Source organism: Papilio polytes, unplaced genomic scaffold, assembly GCF_000836215.1.
Source record: "Papilio polytes unplaced genomic scaffold, Ppol_1.0 DF821956.1, whole genome shotgun sequence".
NCBI lineage: Eukaryota > Metazoa > Arthropoda > Insecta > Lepidoptera > Papilionidae > Papilio > Papilio polytes.
The window spans coordinates 1,187,145-1,194,181 of NW_013527248.1; positions in this window are offsets into that span (position 1 = coordinate 1,187,145).

The following is a 7,037-nucleotide window of genomic DNA, read 5'->3' on the forward strand; positions in this document are numbered from 1 at the left end:
AAACCAATTCATTACAATCAAACAAATAAAGTTTTACTTTTTATCATATTAGTTGTGATTTAATCACTTTATAGACGTTTTAATTCTTAAATTAATTTTATTAATAACTCAATTTTTTAATTAAAAATCCCAACTTCAAAGATTTCAGTAAAATCTGAATAAAAATGAGACCTTGCTACTCAAAATCATCTGTACCAATATTATAAAGAGGAAACATTTGTATTTTTGTTTGTATTAAAATAACTCAAAAACTACTAGGCCAGGTTACCAGGGAATAACATGGGTTGTATTTTTTTTTTCACGAGGGCTATGTCGCGAACAACAGCTAGTGCGTAATAAAGACAGACAAATAATAAAATGTACATGTGCGTACAACCCTCTTGAGTCCGGGTAAGTATAAAACTTTTAGTTAAAGCATTTAGCATGTAGATGTAATCCAGTAGTTAAAAGTACTCCGTTTGACGTGTTACTTCACAAGGGGCAAAACAGAAAAGCAAAGAGTAACTTCACTTTCCCCGTATTCATTCCGGAATTCGCATTGCGCGTAAGCTAATGTAATTGACTGCTCTTTTATCTAGAGAAAAGGTATCGAGGTTAACTAGGGTTGCCAATAACATGGAATTAGCAAAATTACCTTCTTTATTACAAATGTAATTCAAATATTCAAATTGGTATTGAAAGGATTCGATTAAGCGATTGGTATGTAAATGGTAATTTTATATGTACGTGTTAAGAATATAGAACTAATATCCAATAGACTCAAATATTATTAAAGGAAGAATATATACTTAATGAAGTTGCCAAGTTACATTTTTAAGGAGCACACAGTATGACCTTTAACCTAAGCAACTTGATTTTTAAATTTGAATTAACCCCTTAAGCATATTACTTAAGCATCTTACTTATATTATAAATTTTAAATCTTACTTATATTATAAAGTTTAGATGGATGGATGGTTGTTTGTTAGAGTTATAGCCTAAATGGCTGAACGAATCTGAACGAATTTTGGCATCGATGAAGAGAAGAGTCTAGAAGAACAAATTACTTAGGTTTTTTTAATACCACGCGGACGGTTTTGCGGGCGAAAGCTAGTTAAATTCATAAAAAGTAGCATATAAGTAGTAGCTTAATATAAGAAACTCCGCTGTGTGGAATTATCAGTTCTTGCAATTCGGTTATGAATTTGGCGCGCCCTATGCTGACGATAGCGTTCGTTCTCAAGGTGGGTCGTTCGTGCTTTGGAAATATTTCATAACTGCCTACTAAACGATATTTAATACAATTATTGAAATGGCAATAATTTTAGACGATAAAATTAAGCTGTTAAGGTAGGCTGAATATTTATTGATAAAACCTTTTTTTTATTAAAACACATAGAAGTGCTACGCCGTAGCTGTACTGTAGCACGCTTATTTAAGACTTCTGTTTTAAACAAATCCCTCTACTACACTAGGAATATAACCCAGGACTAAAGAGAAACATCCTCCCCTTTTGGGCTACAAGCATTAATTTTTAGCATACGTGTGAAAATAAACGAAATAAGGAACACAATATTGCGGCGCCTTATAAAAACAAATGACACGATAAATTCTAGAGCCAGCACTATTTTTAAATGTATTCGCTGCTTTGGTTTAATTTATTGCTCCGCGGTTACCTGCGGAGCGGATAATCCAATTTTCATAAACGTGGTTTTAATTTTTTTAACAGTGTACGAAAATTAGTACAAGTTACTTCCGACTGTTATCTTGTAACTAGATTTTTAACTTGTTCTTTACATATTTTATAACTTTTTCATATTATCTATCGAAGTATTTATAGAAATGATGCTTTAAATATTATCTTAGTTTTAAAATCATTCTCCAATTTTAGCCTTCCACGTTACAATAATGGTACAAAGAAAAGTTCAAATGCCTCCATCCGAAAGTAGGTTCGACAAGTGTTTGCATTTCACTGTGAACGCGTCTTAAGTGACTTCCGTCAGTGTCCGAATAAACTATTCAAGTCATGCAAACTGTCGTCACAAACGCCGCTGAGGAGACAAGGGGGTGCGGGTGGAGGAGATCTTTTCAGCTATAACTACAGGTGTAAGGTCAAGTTATATTTGTGTGCGATACACACAGATGTATATGTGACCCTTAGAGAGTTACTTTTGTATAAACTGCGAGTAGTTAAAAAACATATAACTTACAATCATTAAAATGTTTCAATGATCTCATTATTTGATTCTTTTGTTTCCCAAAGTGTCATCGGCTTCGTTGTTTTTTAATTAACTTTTTTTAATGAAAAAACTCTTTTGATTGAATATCAAATTCAACCTTGTAAAATCGAATTGGGATATACGTTGAATATTTATTATCTTAGTTAATTTTTGATTTAATTTTAGTAAGACTAAATTGTCTGAATGTTCCTCAATATATATACAGTTAACTTGTATCTGAATGGATTAAATTTTTATGTTATTTTGGTAATTCTCATTAGGGCCATTAGCGTTGGGAAATCGGATTATCTGTTTAACCACATCATATATTAAATACAGCGTTAGGCAGATCACGAAACCGCTAATATTAATTGTGATACAATTTACTGATATTTTAATGCGAAACGGATGTGATCAAATATACTAATAATTGCAATTACCAATTATCATATAGTTAAAGTTTAAAAAAATAAAATCTTCACAATTGAAAAATCCACTAACTATAGGGGTTGCCTTATCTTTTTTTGACTGATTAAAAAAAGGCGCAACCACACGTGTATTAACAGTGTACTGTTTACATTTAAGTCGTCAGAAAATGTTATACTCCTCATAGACATAAAAATCATCAAGTATTGCGTTGAGTTGTAACATTAAATGAAATATTTTGAAAACCATAATTTTAATACTTAAATTGTTTAACGATTTATAAACTAGATGTCCATATTATCTAGTGTTAAATCGGTTCATTGTACGAGCCCTTTCTTCGTTAAATATTAACCTAAATATTGGGCACATAATAATTTGATGAGGGCTTTACGCGGGGCAATATCCGGGCTACCAGTGCGAGGAAATTACATGATTTATAACAGTACAGCGCCGCCCAGATTTGCATGAGCGGATTTGTTAGGTTTATATGAAAATTTTAATGTTTACCTTCAGCGCTTTAGTTATGCGACCTCGTTAGTACGCAACAATATTAATAATCATCCACTCTGTACGATCAACTACTCTTTAGAGAATCTCAGATATGAAAACTGCAAATAATGCATTATATTATTATTATTATTGATTTATAGAACACTTTAGTATATGTATTTAGGAAAAGATAAAATGAAGTTACGCCTTAGTTTAATGTTATAATTTAAATATAGTGCAAGTATAATAATTCACGTATGAAAACGTTGGGCGATACGACGCGACCACGGTCCGCCGGGACAGCATTATGCAACGAAACGAATGCTCGCAATTTAACTTTAACCAAACCAACAATAAAACTTACTACTTTCTTCTTCTTAACTATCTCGTTAGGGTTGTCAATTTGCTACCAGTATCCTAAATTTACAAGATTTTTACAACCCTAATCTTCGTGTAGTTTGTGGTCGATGGACGTAATAATTCACTATTCCCAACCGTCACCCCATTCTGTCCCCATGTGAGAATAAAAAGATTCATCCGTCCCACATTTTAATCCTACTATCACCAGTAAGGTGACAGATGGAACCATTATAAAATAAAATAAGTTCCAACCGTCCCCCCGACGCAACAGGTGAGACGAATCAAACTTTTTCTTCTCATCTGCCCCCACGTCGGGACAGAGCGGAGAGACGGTTGGGAATAATCCATAATAATGTCATACCTTTGTGTAGATCAGTTTTAGAATGTGAATAATTCCCATGAAAAAAAAAACACTGACTACTTCATTACAATATATTATCAAACTTAGAAATATCCGGCCGAATACTACAAAGACATTTAAATATAACATCATCTTAAATAATAAGACGCTTTAATTCCAAAATCCATTATAATTTTGACGTCAGATTGTAACCGACGCTTACGAAGCGAGGTGTTTGAGATTCGTTTCACTATACGGTCGATTAAGAAGTAATATAGATAATCGATCAACTGTTTATTGCCTTGAACGGTTTCCGTTCATTAGACACACATTAGCGACTCGTCGCTTCTATATATAATCTAATCTCTATGTATTTCTCTAAGATTTCACTGCCGTAAAACCTATGAACTATGAACAATGAACTAACTATGTCACATTTCACGATCATTATTTTGCGCGATCGTATTTAAATTGGACGCAAACTTTGCGCCTTACTTATAATGATTGTTTTCTGTACAATGTGTACATACCTTTACAAATGTGTATAAAAGCTAATAAAATCCGCACACGTGTACAACCCTAATGTAATCATTTGCGTTCAGTGGATTTATGGGTAACGGCTTTTCTTTCAGAGCTTAAAATATATGGCGGCAGATTTCAGGTCCAGATATTCAAATACATAACATAAAGCGCCGAGCTTCGCTTAGAGCCGACACAGACGTGCGAACCGCGCAGCCGCGGCCGCGTGTGTGGAACGACTTTAATGATCACATTACGAAAAATTAAACAATTTTTATTTTCATCTCTTCAATGTTATTACTACAATATCATATAATTCCCAAATAATCTTTTCATATATAAAATTTTATTTAAATTATGATAACATATTTTTATCATTTAATTATTTTTTTAATATTTTCATTTATTACTTTAATTAAATTAAGCAGTGTTGCAATATTCAAACATTCCATTCCATACACAAACATCATCGTGTTAGTAACTTTGTCATTTTGCTATTTGAATATAAATTCTAATACCGTAAGTAAAGTAGAAAGAGTAAAATGTATAAGAGAATATTTAAAACAAATTATAATACAAAAATCAAGAGCTAGTTTGACTAAAAGTTTATGACAACCATAGGAAAGACTCCAATGGTATTACACTTCAAAATCTGTCTTAAGCCCGCTACAGACGTTCTTTTCAGTTAAAACAGAACATAGGCGTAACAGTAGACTACAATCACAGTTATAACGTGGGTGCCTTCGAGAAGGGTGAATGGATACTTATTAAATTAGCGAGTACCATCCTTTGACCACATTACCGCTTAACTCTAGATGGGATCGTGTTCAAGCGCGGATTTTAAATCATAACAAAACAGTGAAATAATCATAAACGTAAAACTTATCTCTCGAGCAATACAATTTCAGATTAAGAACGCATAATCTTTGTCCATATAAAACTGCTAAGGTCGTTGAATTTATGTAGGATGACATCTTTGAGTAGATTACATGTGACATTGGCAACGCGGCCTCGAGCGTCGTGTGCCAAACAAACATGTTCTGGAAGTTGTAACAAGTGCCTGTGGTTTTTACACCGCTGTAGTTTCAGAGCTACGATATTTCAACTTTGAACTGTTAATTGCACTTTTAATCACTTTTAATACTGGTTTTCTATTTGCTATTTACAATGGAATAACAGAATTATATTACTTAGAAGTGATATACAAGTCGGAGTCGATAGGGGAACTGGCGCGCTTTAGTTATTACAAAACATGTTACTTTGCCTATGACACTTATTACCTTGGTCTTCAAATTCGGTTAAGACACTACAAGGGATAACAACAGATTTGACGGATGCTAAAAACAGTACCTACTTTCAATAGGGCAAAAACAGATAGTCGAATTAACATTCTACTTTTCAAGTCAATTACAAATTTAGTGTACATTATAACTTTAGTTTTCGAGTAGTTATGACGTGGAGGTACACTGGTAATGGTAGACCTTCAAAGTGATGTATGGATTGTGTGAAAAGTGATATGATCAAGAAGAAGAAAGATTTAACAGTGGTAGTGCCCGCTTTGACATCTTAGCACGAATGGGCCGGCACGCCCGGTGTAATACCACGACCACACAGAAGACAGGCGTGAAATGGAAACAATTCCGTGTTTCGTCTGGAGAGTGTGGTGCCGGAGGCCTAATTTAAGCCCCTTTCTCTTTCCACCCTTTTCTTGTAAAGAGAGGCTGGGAAGAGGAAGTGGGAAGAGGAGATGCATAGGAAGGGGAAATGCCCTCTTTATATGCGTCTCCACCTCCGTCGGATAAGGGTAGGCGACGCATCCGCAATTGCGGATGTCTATGGGCAGCGGTCGCTTTGCCATTTTGGCGATTTCAGGTGGCCGCTTGCTCGTTTGCCACCTCATGTTATAAAAAAAAAGGTACTTACAGCGCCGCACACCGTTCCACAACTGTTGTGCGATTGTCGATTGTTTCACAGCCGATTCAACTGTTTAGTTGCACAACTAAAAATCCTTAAACCTCCATTTAAGCTCATAGAACTCAAAGCGAGTCTAAACATTTGTTCGATAGTTTAGTTTCAGGTTTGCGCACACTCTTTGATGATGAGAAAGATAGATAAAGAAGACAAAATGGTGCACCCATAAGTGTGATAAGGACAGAAAGATGAAGTCCATCCGTTCGGGTCCAACCGTTCAATAGACCTATTTAAAGTTCGACCTAATAACTTTCATATCGTGGCTCTAATTCACGAAATTTTAATCGTCACGCGACCGCTCACGAAAACATATGGCCGAGGTTTAATGCCATGCGAGTTATTGTTGCCCACCGCCAAATGGCTTGAGCTTTTTGCTAATTTAAACGCGAATTTCTTTTATTTATTAACTTGATGCTAATTAACAGAATGGTAGAGATATTTTTCATAGTTGGGTTTTAGGTTAAAAGAATTAAAATTTTATTTAAAAAAAATAGATTTAACTAGCTGTTGCCCGCGACTCCGTCCGCGTGGAATTAAAAAAAGAACAAAAGTGAGTAGCCTATGTGTTCTTTCAGGCTATCCTCTACATCTGTACCAAATTTCACCGAAATCCGTTCAGTCGTTTAGGCTACAAACTCTAACAAACATCTATCAATCCATCCATCTGAACTTTTTGACCGACTTCCCAAAAGAAGGAGGTATTCAATTCGTCGGTATATTTTTTTTTTTTTTTT